The 15900-nt window shown below is 41.5% G+C and overlaps 1 protein-coding gene across 1 annotated transcript in view; it reads left to right on the top strand.

The window, feature by feature from the left end:
* Positions 1 to 1997: 1997 nt before the first annotated feature.
* Positions 1998 to 15900, top strand: part of LOC112573868 — a 75766-nt gene continuing 61863 nt past the window's right edge. The window contains exon 1 of the mRNA XM_025254523.1: positions 1998 to 2101. The gene's annotated coding sequence lies outside the window, so the exon portion shown is untranslated. The remainder of the gene's footprint in view (positions 2102 to 15900) is intronic.

Raw genomic sequence — 15900 nt, 5'->3', positions numbered from 1 at the left:
TATGGAAGGTTCAAACCAGACATAAAATGCTCAAAAGTTTAAGTGACAGGAAACATCGCAAGTACAAGTTTTGCAGTCTGTTTTTTTTAAAAAAATCCCCATCGTGCATTTGGCATGAGAGCAAATTGAAAGCTGGAAAAAATACTACTTAAAATCTTTTTATAAGTTCAGTAAGCAGCATGTTAGTAATTAAAGGTTTCATGTATAGTAGAAACACGGTTTACTATTACAAACAGCAGCATGTGTTATATGTTTATTGTAATGTACACTTTCGTTCGGTTGAATACTGTCACATAAGTAGCAGTTTCACCTCATACACTAGTGTGAATTGAGAAACCCTCTAACCACCAAAGAAGCTGACTTGGCTAGTTTTACAGGATGGGTCTATGGATGTTTAGTTAGATCGCCCCGGCTAACTCAAAAAGGCGGTCTATTGAAAGTGTTTTGTGTATATGTTTCATCTTCATGGCGTCATTTGTTTACCAGCCTGAAGGGTGTCTGGTCGGCGCCTCAACACCAGAAAACGCTTTCCTATTTGGCCTGCAACTCATAATGTCCTCCTTCTCACATAAACCCTCCCGTCTGTCTTGGCTTACAGGACGTGTGCCGAAACGTCAGACCAGTTGATGGCGTCCATATTGCTGCTTAACCTCTAACCTTTGTGGGATAGTGGCATTCTCATCAACCAGAGCCGTTTGTTGCATGAACTCAAGCAGAAATGACATTGTAAAAACAGACATTCCGTTTTGTTTTGTTTTTTGAAGTTTATTTCGCTATTCGGATGCTGTATGTTACACAAAGGAACTATGTAAGATATAAATAGAGACGATTGAAACAGACCAACGTGCGGACACACACATCACACGTGCGCGCGCTCAGGCACGCAAGCATAGGCATACTGGCTGTTGGGCAGAGAAAAATAAATGCTTCGTAAACAGCTTGATACAGGTCTCCATACCATTTGTAATGTCTGTACGTTGGGGCATGCGCAGCAAGGATATAAACATTACCACAAAAATATGACACTTGACCTACATCAAACAAACGAAAAATAACCCACCCCAGATTAGCAACCCTTGTCTCTGTGTAGAGTCTCGCGAAGAAATGTAAAGGTGCATAATATATTTATACAGGTAATAAATGTATAAAGGTATAAAAATATGTGTAAAGGTGCTGATTAGAATACGCTCTTCTGTGCATCTTGAATTCTGGATAATAATGACATAGATAATTATTTTACCATTCAAGTACTACTAAGGGATATAATGCACGTGTTATTTCTGTCTGGAGTTGTAGTTCCTGTCTGTAGAAACTCCTGAATAATTGAGTTCCAGTTTTGGCAAAGGGAACTAGCACAACTGACTAATGTATCTGAATAATGAGTGAATTATTAATTAAAGCAGTAAAGTGGTTGTCGTTCTTTAAGTATATTTAGCTATAAGCATGAGCGAACCACGGATGTGAACGAACCGAGTTTCCAAAGGGAGAATACTCTTGCTCGGTTAGAAGAAATGCTGAGTACGGAAGAAACAGCAAGTTTACAGAGACTTATGGATAAGGCGTCCTCCAGGTGATTTCAAGTGCAGGGATCATAGAGTAAATAGGCGAGTTGTTTACAAATAGCCGAGTCAGACGTGCGCGGGGAAAACCAGGGCAATAACCTGAGTGAGGCTCAAGCCACTGTTTAAGGATCTGGAAGTTCCGGAATGACCGTGTTTGATGTCTTTATTTTACGCAGGTGGCGCACAGCAGCAGCAGATGTCTAGTGCACTACTAATAGGGCACGTGAACCCAAATCACCTGTTCCTCCCAGTGGCTGTTTTCCAGGTCAAGGGGGAGAGAACGTTGGTAATAAATCAAGGCCACTGAAGGATGGAGGTGTGCTACATATTCGGTGGGCAAAAGTGACATCTGACTCTACTACTCATCTGATCTGTCTGCCCCAAAATGGACTGAGATTGAAGTCAGCACATTTCCCATTAAAACCACCTGGCATGGATGGGGGATGAGAAATGCAGCTAAATGTGAAGAGTACACAATCAACAGTCCGGGCCGTAATTTATTTTGCAAAATCGAAGCCAGAAAGTGGAGCTCAAAGAAGGTCAGTGAACTATTCATTATTGATTTAGAAGGCTTATTTATACACTTTTATCGAGTTTTGCATTTACCTTTCAATTTCTTATTTGTTAGTCCCTCGCACTCCTCTTTCTTGTACAAAGACACTTGAGGTGATTTTCGCCCTCGTCTGTTATCCACTATCTGTCATTGTAAAGTTACCTCTCAGGCAGGTCTGCAGTGCTATCGTCTGCTGTTTGTTAACGATTCCTTTCCGGATGTGAAAGAGGAGCGCACGTGAGTACGAGTGAATTTGGAGTGCAAAGGAAATGAGTACACATGAAAATGATGACCTCTTGGAAACTGGATGAAAATCTATTCTCACAAGTATTAACCCAACAGTTTTATATCATCATTTGTGAGAACCATGTATTAACTCGCTAACAACTATTCTGTTGCTTATTGACTGCAACACAATGCCATTAAAAAAAGCCTTACTTGTTTTGTTTTTTTAATTCACGTTCACATTGAAATATACACCGCCATGACAGCTAAATAGTTGCGAAAGAAGCCCACCACACCACACCACACCACACTATACACCATAAAATTTACGAGATCAAACCTGGACACAAAACAACACGCACAAAAGAAGAATATCCGTTTACATTACAGATTTGTGTCTCACTCAGACTGCCACTACCATCAGTTATAAAATTATAGGATATATTATTAAAACAATCTTTAAAAGTGCTGCCATCTTAACAGCATGCTTCTTTTTTTTTTTTTTTTTTTTTTTTTGGTGTGGTGGGAGGCTTGTGGAGACTGTTTACATGACATTTACGTGACTTCAATGTTGTACAAGTTGTTGTCAAAATAAGTTGAAGTGCGAGTGTATCTAACACTGTAGCAAGTCCAGCAAGAACAGCCAATTAAATACAGGGGAACCTTCCAGAAACAAACTCGCTTGTAATATTTTCCGTATTAAAACAAAAGCACCCATTGAAAGTTAAAAAAAATAATTATTGAAAAACACATTATTTCCTTTATTGGGTTAGAATTCGTCAGTGACAGTGAAGAGGCCACAGAATGTTAACTTTTAGTCAATGGCTGTGTTAAAATAGACACTGTGTTGATTAACTAAAATCAGTAATTATTATATCAGTAGTGTTTCAGACTGCACTATTTAAGCAATCCGTAATCTTAATCATTATTTTCAAACATTGATTTTCAGCAGTTTTGGTTGTTAAATAATCCAATTTCATTGGATTTTTGCACTCCATTTTGTTCGTTTGACCCTGTAGCAAACAAAAAAATTATGTGGACGATTTTTTCGGTCTTTTTATGGCCCCACCACCACCTCCCAGTCCATGCATGACACTTTCATACAAAGTTTAGGAAAACAAAAGCCAGCTGTGGGTTGACGATGCCAGGGGACGACAACACTGCAGACACCGACTACAGCGCCGCTCTGTGGCACAGGCCAGCGACTTCACGTACGGCATCGCAGAAACGGCACAACTCCGCATTCCTGGGGAAAGCACTCTGTGTTTTTCATGGTGTTCGCCAGAGAAACAAAACAAAAGAAAAAGCGTGAAAGAAAAATAAATAAAACAAAAAAAGAAATAAGTGGGAAAAGGCGTTTTGATGTACGGTGGCATTGTTTCTAGAAGTTTTCTTTCGCCGCTTATATTCCTCGTTGTCGGAGGCAGTACAAAAGGAACTTAACAACAGTACTACGCACAAGCACATGTAGACTTTTATTTTTTGCCGGAGGAGGAGGGGCAAGGAGAGAAAGGTGGCTTGCTTACATGATGTAGTGACTGGCATTCATCTCTTGGTCACCAGCTATACAGAAAACACCTGTACATTACGCGAAGAGCGGCCTTAGACATGCGCACAATAAGGTGCACGCCTGTCCACCCGTCCGTCCGTCAGTCCGTTGTCTGTCGCACGCACCTCATTTCAGCACAAAATGGAGGAGGTTGGTTTGTTTGTTCGTGAAACACGGTCACTCAGAATTCATATCGTGACCTGCCCCCTTTAGTAGTCGTCAACAGGTATCAGTGAATAGCGGCTGCTAGAAAGGAAAAGTGTCAGTGATAAATCAGGCTAACCTCGACCATAACCCGTGAGAGTCTGGTAATGTCTATGCTCAGTCCCAAGTGCTATGAAAAGAGAAACAATTCAGTCGAGAAAGAATTCCTAGATGGGAAGCGAACTGTTGACATTTGTTGCAGCTTAGAACAAAAACCAAGTGCGTTGAGCATAAACACAAACATTATGGTGTGGGCCTCCCAACCTATTTCCACTGTCCCTCGCTGGAAGGACGTTGACCTGATGACCTCAAAACTAGACAGCCTTCGCTGAACAACAGGGCCAGTAGGGTGGCAAGTAGGGTGGCAAGTAGGGTGAGAGAGTTTAATATCACCTGAGATTAGTGCTCTGCTAATGTAGTTTATACCCTGGTTCCCTGTTCATCCCACTGTACTATAGTCTCAAGCATAGTGTCTGTTTTCGTGTCAAAGAGTTCTGGGTTGGTTGAAGGTCTACTATATTATAGATCAGGTTATCCCCCCTCCCTTTCATCCCTCACTCTTCACTATATTACTTCCTCTGGACTTAAATCTTTAATAAAATCATTTTTAAAGCAGCCTTCTACACAAACATTCGTCCACACAAGTTCACACAAGTAAACGAGAGCTTTTTAAATGAAACATGATGAAATACACCTGACTTGAAACTATATTCCTAGCGGGGACTTATTGTTTGGATCGATGTTAAATACTTCAAAACATTCTTCTACGACGATTATTGCTTAGAGGAAACTTGTTCAGTATATTCCGACTGTCGCGCCACCCCTTTAGCTTTGGCAGTTCAGGGCTGCTTGATGTCGGCTGTGATTACTTCCGTCTTAGGAACTGTCTTTAGAAAAGGTTCGTTTCTTCTGTGTTGTTCGCCGTGAACTCCAAAATAATTGTAATTATTCAGTGCCAGAAATCAGCTTTAGCCACTCCACTGTGAGTTGAGACTTCACCGAGGGCCACTATCCCGTAGAAAGGGGCGTCTTTGTTGCACGCCAAGCCACTTTGAGAACGTCTACAGAGTGACAGGCGGTGATTCCGCCAGTAGTCGAGGACACAGCGTTCCCTTCCTGAGGTAACAATACCAATTACCTAAGTGACGTTTTAGGGCTTGCCTCCCTTTCGCTTCTGTGACCCTTGCTCTTGTTGTCTCTCTGCAAGCAGCAGACCGACTTCGTGAAGCTGGGCTGGCTCCCGTCTAGACAGCGTGCATGTGCTCGCTCTCTACAGCTGTTTAGACTCCAGTTGTGTGCTACAACCATATGTCTAGACCGCAAGTTTGTGCTCACTGCATCTGTCTAAGGGCTCACACACGTGCCCAGTAAACAGTCTGTCTAGATTACCTCAGTCTACGACCGACGGTCTGCACCCCAGCAGCACCGTCTCGACTTCAAACGTGTCTCGTCATAACAACCTGATGGTGGCCTCTCACCTTTTCCTGGCTGATTTTGACGATAATAATGTATGTGCAGGCATAAGCTGAACCATCTGCTCATTGTTTTTAACTGAAATATCAAAAATAACATAAACAATAGTTGTTACTTTTACATTTTCGTCTCTCGTACATTTGTCCCCTTTTTAAATTAAAAAAAAAATCGTATTATCTTTCACTGAGCTATAAGAATACATCAAAAGCATTGTATTGTCATTTTGTCAAGGTAAAACTGATAAAAGAAAGACGTTTCTCACACTGACTGTTAAACGGTCAATGATGTCTAGCTCTTTGTAAATGTTAGAAGAAATCTAACGACTATACTTGAAAAAATAATGACTATATATATAACTACTACAAGTTAATGACATTTCTTGTATTTTGACCTAACACCTTTTCCTTTAACAACGATAAATTGATTATGGAAGTAGTAACTGTCCATCCTGTGATTTTAAAGAGTTAGTGATAAAAGTTAAACTGTAACAGTTTATTACACATATGTGACATATTAATTCATTTTATGTATAATAACGAATAATGTTATAATATACGTTTAAAATTTTCTGTTCATTTTTTTATGTACCTCATTTTTCATTTCTTCTTTTCCAATTTCATTTTTCTGCTCGCTCAGTTGAACACCAGTCATTGAAGGTAGATTCCGCGGTGGCTTTGAGCCGTGCAATCTAGATATTGTAGGTATTGTAGGCTGCATAATACATCAACGACAAACAGTATAACTTTGTGCACATTTCTTTTTGCCGTTCGACAATGTTTTTGTCTGAAGGTGCTTGTTTCATCAAACCTAGTACACTTCTGCTTGTGATCGTGACCTTTTTGCATGGCTTAGGGTCATTGGAAACCTGCTTCTCTGAGAGCTAGAAAACGTTTTTGTCGTTTTCTCACTGTGCAGGTTTCTTTGACTTGTCTTTTATACTTAAAGTAATCGTGATTTATTTCTCATATGCTTACGTGTATTTTTCTTTTAACATAATTTGTACATCTCTATCGAGCTCATTCCTTGACGGTTTCTGTTAAACCACTTTCCACATCTAAGACAAATGTTAACGAACCACAACTATGGCGTCGAGGGTAGACAGCGTCAAGATAGTCATGGAAGCTTTTACAACCTGTTTTATTTCTGTTGCGGTGATTGAAGTGTTTGCCCCACTTGTCACTTGCGTCTGGTCTTTAACTATTCCACAGTCAAGCATGATTAAAATGGAAGCTGAACAGGAAAGAGAAAAGTCCACGTTTTATTTAGCTGAGGAATTGTGGATAAGCCTTAGGAACTGAGATGTCTCAAGGCGTGACAAAGTCACGAACCGTTAAGATTAAGCATTGACGTGAATTTGTGGTTTGAATCCTCTCACACTTTATGGCCATCAGCCAAGGAACGGCCGCGAAGGTGGAGACCAACAGCTGGCTTTCTTCGCATCCGTTAAAGCCTGTAGTTCACTTCATGGCGGTACCCGCAAGGAAACACGCTTTGGCTGGTTTACATGCAGCATTCTACCAATTATTTGCCGTGGGCAGACTCATACGGGGACCTGACCTGTCATCTGACGTTTCACGGGCAACCTGTACGCCGTGTGCAGCATCTGTCGCGGCCGTCAGTCGCGGGCCGCCTCTGCGCCGCTGACGTTAGGTGCAAACAAGACCTCATTGGCACCTGTCACCGCCACGGGACTTAATTTTGTGGCCCCTTCCGACAAAACACTCGCCGTCGGCTCTTAAACTCTCGGCCCTTTTAGGTGTTGCGCACACGCGACTGCGCCCCACCGGGCGTAAACTCTGAATTCCACGCGAGGGAAGCTGGGAGCGGAATGTGTAACAAGACTGGCGCTGTCTGGCCCCCTATGGTTACAGTTTTGTCATAAAACGCTGTCTTCCAAAGGGGAGAACAAAGAAGGAGCTTGGCTTCTAAATTCTACCCGGAGCTCGCGGGTTTCTTTTACACAGGCACACGCAAATGAGAAATAAAACAGACTGAAAGGTGGGTGGGGGTTGACGAGGGCTTGTTGTATCTCCTAGCCTGGATTTGTTGTCAGGGAATCGTATCACCGTAACTACATAGATAATATATATTATGTATTCATATGTTTTATATATATGAACACGATACCTTTCAGCGAGTTGCCTTTACTAACTGCTCTTACATATTAAATGTCTAGTGGGGTCATTTTTCAACTGATGTCTGAATTCGGTATCAAATACTATTACCAAATCTCAACAATACCAAAAATTTCTCAAAAAGTCTTATAAAAATCTGAGGGAATAAAAGTTTTTATTTCTCAAAATAAACGCCTTCAAAAATCGTTTTGGAAGCTGTAGCTGGTTGGAAAAAAAATCTATGACAATCGTCGGATGACACGAAAGAGCACTAAGCGCTTGTCAAATGCTATGCACGTATAGGATTTCATCAAATATTCTGCCTAGTGTATACCCGACATACGGAACGGGTAGTTTCCAAATTCCGCAGTCATATCCATATGATTTATGGTTGCCTTTTATCTGCATAGAAAAATATGATACCCCGAAAAAAGAGGCCATGAACAGAATATAAACGCAGGCACACATTTCAAGCAAAACAACACACTCACAGAGAGAGAGAGGAGGGGAGAGAGAGAGAGACTTAAATAATCGCACACACGAATAAATCCACACACTCGACACTTGCAAAGACGAAATTACAAAAACTAAGAAACTTGTCTTCGAGCTGAATCCTTGTGCACTGTGTAGACTCTTTACACAGAGAAACTACTTCTTGACTTTTTGCGTGTTTGAGCACACGTGCTGCTTCGTTTACTCCGAAAATACCACATTCCGTGCAAGACTTAATCTCCCCCTCCTCTTCCTTGAACTAGGCGACTTGGTGTAGAATGTCTCGGACATCCACCGCGCTTAACACCAGCTATTCTACAGCACCCGTTTACATATACCGGGTGTTCTGGGCAAATGAAGACACAGGCGCGAAAATTGTTGCCTGACTTATCTTCCCCAGTCATAGTGGGATGCTTCTGTAAGTGAGAAAAGGTTCAGGCTATCGCCCTTCTGAACATAGCTCTCGTGGCAAGGAGTTGAGAAAAAAGCGTGCCGATCTTGGTGATGGTGTACAACCTCGACAGTGACGATTATGTTTCGGCCCATCCTGCCTTGGGTGTCTCAGACAAAACAGGAAACTGCTCCACGCCTGACGCCCATAATTTCCTCCTGTTGCTCAGGTCTGAAGCTTAATCAACAAAGAACTTTCAGTTGGTCGGTGTTCTACAAGCAGACAAGTAGTGTTAGTATTTCCCAAATATTTCAGCAAAGGAGTTCTTCAAACAATATCACTTAAAAAGTTCCAGACAAGGCTTTGTTATTTATGGGGCTAATGTTTATTATCGGCTAGCCAAATGTTCAATTGAGTTTACAAAATATATGTGTATATTATTTACCATAACATAGGTTCACGGTCAAAAAGTTGTTTATTACACATATATTTGCCCTATTGTGGTCATTTGTTTCTCTAGCAAATTAAAAAAAAAACAGAGCATAGTATATCCCTTTCAAATGTAATTTAACCTTCATTAAATGAAATGGTAAGCTACACCTGTAATACAAGGCAAAATAGGCGGTTGTAAAAAAGATCATGGTGCCAGCTCAGAGCCGGACAAAGAGAGAAGTAAGAACTGAATGAAGGTAAAACATATGATGGAGGCACTAGCAAGAAGAAGAATTCGTTTATTGCCAAGTGATATTACACTAGGAATTTGATTTGATGATGATCACCATTTATTCGACAAATACTAACCATATACACCACAACTGCTCACACTGTTGTTTCTACACCTACTTAAATTTACACAAGAAGAAAGGGAAGTCTCGAAAAAATCCTTCAACACTCATCGTTAAAGCTCAGCCGCCATAAAAACACAATTGTCCCAGCGAATGCGGTTTTTCCTTTGATTGCTGATGGTTAGTTAAAGACTAGTTAATGGCAGTCTCGAAGAGTGAGTGAGTAAAACACTTGTTTCCCACACATTTGCCTGAGCTTTCTCTCTCTCCGGCACAAGGCGATGCACCGGGGTACACTCTGCCGACAGACTGTTTTTGTAGCGGAGTTATCTCCTCTTTAATACAACACCGTTTCGCACGGGCCTGATACCAGCATGTTTCAAAAACATTTCTGTGACATAAATCCCTCAGGATCCTTCCCTTCTGATTATTATTCTTTACCAGCAGGAGTAAAAAAAAACTTGGTTACACTCATCGCAATTTAAGCGAACTCTTTTTCTTGCAGAGGTCTCTACTTTTCACCGTGTCCCCGCCTGAACCCTCGCTTAGTCACCTGCAAACCAAGCGTGGCAGTTAGTGACGGATAGCCTAGTGATTAGGTCACCGGTCTCCGAATCCGATGAATACACACACCCCAGCACTAGCCAGTTCGATACCCTTGCTTACTCCAAAGGCAGTATTTAGTGTCCACACCCCAGTTGACCCCGCTGTGGAGTGGGTAACTAGCTGGGGAAGGTATGGCAGTTAAGGGTAGGAGACGGACACCGCCCGCACAAGATTTGGCTTAAAAAATATCTACTTTATTTTTCACTAAATTTCTACTCTCCTTTTTTCTTTTCTTCTTCAGTAACACAGATGTCATTGCATTAGTCCTTGTCCGTGAATCATCAGCCACGCCGAGCGTTGGTCGTGCCCATGGTGTGTAGGGAATACCGAGACAACTGACACACGCGCACGTGAGCGCTGACGCGATGCACTGAGAGTGACCAATCAAGCTTGGCGCCAATAATATACAGCAGATAGAGGTCGCCGGTTGATTGAACATCACGCAGCTTCCAGCGAAACACGAACAGCGATTGCTGTCAGCACCATGCAGATTGTTCTCACGCTCTCAAAGCTTCTCCACCAACTTGGGTCAGGCAAATAATAAATGGTTGCCACTGCAGGGGGGAGAGATGGCGGCGGATGTCACTAACATGCATATAACATGTGTGTGGGGATAATAAATAGATGTATGAAAGAAATGTGAAGGATTCTGTATTAGTGAGAGAGAGACAGAAAAAGAGAATCGTGAACTGACGTTGCTGGGTTGTGAACGCGAGACTATGTGATGATACCGAGAGTTAGGGAAAGGGTTAACGATAATGAAAGAGAACACTTTTGGCGTTTATATGTGAATATTTGTGTCTGTCTATCTTTTTGTCTATCTAGTCCTCGTGCTCTCTTTATTCCTGACTCAACCTGTGGGAGTGCTGCCCGCCTGTCTGCTTCCGAGGAGAAGGGCGAGAAAATAGAGGGAGGAGAGGAAGGGGTCATCGTGGGGCATGACGGGAGCGACATTTGACCGGGCTAAACCCGGTAGTCTGCAAACCAAAATGTCAGCAGGAGAAACAAACGAAGTTCTTTTCCCTAATTTCGCTTTCTTTCTTTCCTTTTTGTTCTCTGCGTACAGTATTTACCTAACCTTTTGCTAAGTGCAGACTAGGCCTGGGCTCATATTCGTGGACATTGGCAACTTACCCATGGGTAAAACTGCCCCAACTTGGGTAGGGAACCAGCTGGTTTAGTTACCCCGACAGGCATACTAACCCCCAGTTCAACAACCACCGAGGAGGTTAAATTGTTTAACCTACAGCAAAGCGGGATTTCCCTATAAAGGGTGCCACTGTACATGTAGTAACAGTTACAGTTTTTGGCTTTAAAATGACAGCCAGAGCAGGAAACAGTCACAAGATCCAAAAACCAAACAAGAAGGTATGGATTGTTAAATTTATTCATTTTTATAAATATTTTAGTTTTTTTTCTTTTCATTTGGAAAGAGGAGAAAACCAAAAGGCAACACTGTCGATTGTAAAAACCAGTTTCATTACTTTTAAGGCGTCTGCTCCTTTCAGATTATGTATTTAATAAAAACAGTATTTACCGAACACTTCTGTACCATTATATCTCTCAAGTTTATTTATGTCTAGAAAAAGTGTTCGCTTCAAGTGAACTAAATCCCTCACGATATCCGCCACAATTATCTTAGGTGGTAAAGAGTTATTGGAAAGGGTCACCTCCGATAAAGTACCGGCTGGTAAAAACGATTCTAGTAGGCCTTCCCGAGTCCTTGAATATGAGGTTTGAGCCACTATTTCCGGCTGGCCGATTGACCGAGTTCGGGTAGAGTAACAGGGTGGATAAAGGTGTTTCAAGAATAAGAGGTCTGGTAGTAAAATATTTCACACACTCCCACTCTTGCAATGCTGTTTCCTGTTAACCCTGATAGCTTAAGTTCAGGCTTGTGTATCTCTTGTTACCTACTTATAAATTTAATACAGTTCGATTTATATGCATCATTAAAAGGGATCAGAAGGGGAATGAAAAAGAGGAAATGCAAATTCTGTTACATTTCCTTCCCTTTCAACTTTATCGACGATAGAAGCGAAAGCATATGTGCGATAAACATCAGATGTAAGAGAGAGGTCAAACACTCAACGTTCAAAAGAAGTCAAAACGAGGATTGAATGATAATTAGTGTGGCTGTGCTTATGAAGTGACTAAATAGCAAAATACGCAAAACGATAGCAATTGTTATCCATGCAAAATGCAACAACAGATGTTGTAGTGACAAAGGCTTAAGAAGTTAATAAATAAAAAAAGAAGTTTCTAAACATATTTAGACTGGTTTAAATGTCGGTAAAACACCTAACTGTGAGGGTGAGGGAGGGGGATGAACAATTTAAGAAATCCTTTATATACCACATACCTCGGCAACGCATGGGGCCCGTTTTGCACCCTTGTTATTGTCTGATGGTTGGAGTTTTTTTTTTGCCATTTGCCACTATTGTCAACTGGAGTCCTCGTGCGCCTACAGACATGCGCAGAGATAAAGGTGCGACACTTACAGGGTTAATTAATTCACATGACAGTTAATCCGTGTCTGCATGACGCCTTGGTCATTAACCTCGTGACCAGCCTTGTACTGAATGACTGCCACGGCCTGGCGGGAGGGGGAGAGAAGTTATGCTCATCTGTTGTAAAAACGCATTTAAATGTCATCAAAATGTCTCCGCTTTGGTTTAACCCTTCTTGTTATGCGGGGGAGGGGATGAGGGTAACCAGTACAGGTTCAAATGTAAACAGATAAGAATTCAACTTAACAGGATAAAGTTTTTAGTAAAAATAGCAAGTCAGCTTCTTCACTCTTGTACTTTGCACCGGCAATTCTTTCCTCTGGCATCGTATTTTCTTAAACGATTCAAAGTGACTTTAATGAGCTTGTCGGCTGTTTAGTATGTATGTCCTGAGTAAGCGAAAATCGTGTTTCCATGTTTTAAAAAACAATCACTGTGATACAATCCTCCTGACTAGCACTTAGGCAGACCTTTATTTCTAGCAGACACAAATGTGCTCAGATGAGTTTAAGGATGGGAGGCAGCAATACTGAGGATATTTTTATACAGTGCTTGTCGCATTCTCCGCCTGTTAAAAAATAACATTTGCTGTAAGATTGCTGGCGATGAAGGGAAATAAAAAGAATTTATTTCAAGGCCTCCCCACATCTGACATGTCGCTCTTGCGTGTGAAAGCCGTACCCTTTCCGTCGTCTGTCACTTTAAAAGCAGGTGACCTCCTGACACTTCCCCCTGAAAAATGCACCTGTAGGTACATCATGTATCGTTGCAAACAAGCGCCTGCCTGTATAGTGATACAGTCCAGAACAGCAGCGCCCCCTTTCATCATGCAAGACGCGAGTAAGGAGACGGAGATTTTGAAAACTTATTTATATATATATATTATTAGGTAATGAGCGTGATGTTCATCTGTAGAGTAAATGCTGGATTAACAGAAAAAAGGGCTGGGGCAAAATTAATAAACATACTGAACTATTTACAAGTTATTCCACTCATATACAGTTGTGTAAATATGTGACATTAATATGGTATTTGTCAGTATTATTGAACTTTAAAGTGTTCTTAAGCAGTATATGTTTATGCATTTGACAGTTTTCCTAAAGGGCATTTTTTTGTAAGGGCGGTGCCCACCTCCTCTAGCTGATTGACCTTTACCCAACACTGTTTGGAGTCAGGTACCTATACCATGGGTCGACTGAGGAAAGATCACCTGGGTGTCGAACCAACGCGCCTCTGATTCAGGATGCTAGCGCTCTCCGCTCTCTGCTTCTCCTAACAAGCTTCTTGAGCAGCTTCCATATCTAATTTTTGTTATTTCTGAACTTCTGTGTTCGAACGGCTTTGGCGTTGTCAGAGTCTTTTGATCCTTTCACAAGCCCGAGAATTACTAGAGAGTGTTCCGCCTTCAGAGACAACCAGAAACGATGAAATGATAGGGGCCGTCACACACTCGGTCAACACTTCTTGTCTCCCCTCCGTTCGTGTCTGATTTGGCGCGACCTCAAAAGCAAAGATAGGGCCACCGGCTTGTACAGAAAATCTGAGCAATGAGTATAATATCACCAGAATTTGTTCGAACTGCTGTGGGCGCCAGGAATATGTTTTCACTGACTAATCCAAAACATGCAAAAAGCCCGCTGGACGTGCCAGAAAATGGTCACTACCGTGTGTAGTAGCGTGAAAGCATGTTGGGCCTCAGTTTGGCCTAGCCAATAGATGACTCTTTTTTCTTCGTATATTTGCTTTAGTTAGAATGCAAAACTGCCTGCCATTCTTTTGTCATCGTAGTTTCAGCATGGTGACAATATTGCCTGCAATACTGAGTTAAAGTACTCCATGTCCATTTCTTCCGATGAGGAACTTTGTCGTAGTTTGGGGTTAAAAGAGAAACACACACACACACAAGCATAGGTTGGCCGGCAACTGAAGTAACATTTATGGCACATGGATAGAGACAATCGACTTTATCATTCGGTATAAAATGTATAACTTTATAGATATACATCCATTCACGTATGCTACAACATTGAGTCCTGATGCTGGGGCAGCTTCACAGAAGGACGACACAGATGTGTATCTGCACACCGCTTGCAGGTTTGTTTTTTACTCAAAGCTCGTAGGGTCTTTGAAATCCAACAAGTAATCTTTTACACACAAAAAAAGGGGAAAACTTTTCTTTATGTTTATGTTCATCGTGGAGACGTTTCTATCGACAAATCACATGTATGTTTCCGATATTGCTCATAAAATGATAATGCTCCCATTTTCTTCCCTTAAGAACAATGCGCAGAGTATCATACCATTACTTATGGACGTCTTGGGGCAACTGCCTGATCAGTCCTGTCTCCCAGGAAAAGGGGAATAGATGCTCAGTGTGTTCACATTTACATAAATGTCTAAAGACTGACCATTTATTCTCGAAAAGGCCTTGCAACAATTTGTCTTCCGAGAAAAAGTTTTTGTTTTGTAGTAGAAATGTGGAATGAATACCTTGCTAATGGTCTGTTTCCCTTTCTTACCATAGTTTTTTTTATACTCCTTGTTATTATGTCATTTCTTATGCAACGATTATCGTGTACTCTACACGATAATGTTTCGAGCTATGATGGAACAAAATAAAAAAAATGTAAAAAAAAAAAAAAATGCAGGAAAATGCGACAATATGCAAGGGCAAAACCATTGTGTAATCAAAGGCGGAAGCTGTTACGTTCGTTTTGCAGGATCGATGGAAAGAGGAAATTCACTTTCCTGTGTTTATGCAACCGGAAAATGAGATCTAAAGTGTGATAAACATAATCACACCAGTGTATGGGGCTGCGAAACCGTAGCTGAGGCGGCGGATGGGTGGGGGACCTTGGACCGCCGAGTGTTTGGAGTCGTCTCCAGTGCGGGCAAAAAAACTATTTCCGGACGTCCGTGCACATAGTTGAAGTATGAAAGATAATTTTCTTTTGGAAATACAGATTGACTTCAACAGATGAGTGATATATATATATATCATAATCAGGAAATGATAGCTTTGCGTTACAGGTTGCGATGGTTTATGTGTTTGTGTGTTTGTTTCTTCCCTCATCATCAGCGAACGCTTCCACGTGTTCCTACAATCATTCATTGTTTTAGTTTGTTGAATTGAGGGACAGAGAAAGTGAATGTATTTGTGTGTGTGTGACAGACAGACAGACAGACAGACAGACAGACAGACAGACAGACAGACAGACAGACAGACAGACAGACAAAGAGAGGTGAGGTGCGAGAGAGGGAGATGTGGAAACAGTGTCGCGTTTTATCTGCTAAGAAAACAAAATGAAGGAGAAGGCTTGTCAGAATGCTCGTAAGAACCGGCCTTGATGTTCATCACTAAACAGCACGATCCCCAAACAAGCCAATGCTTGCCTGTCTCTTACCCCCATCCCCCAATTTGATACTTTTCATTCTT

The sequence above is a fragment of the Pomacea canaliculata genome, linkage group LG10, assembly GCF_003073045.1.
Source record: "Pomacea canaliculata isolate SZHN2017 linkage group LG10, ASM307304v1, whole genome shotgun sequence".
NCBI classification, from domain to species: Eukaryota; Metazoa; Mollusca; class Gastropoda; order Architaenioglossa; family Ampullariidae; genus Pomacea; species Pomacea canaliculata.
This window is presented reverse-complemented; position numbering and strand designations above follow the sequence as displayed.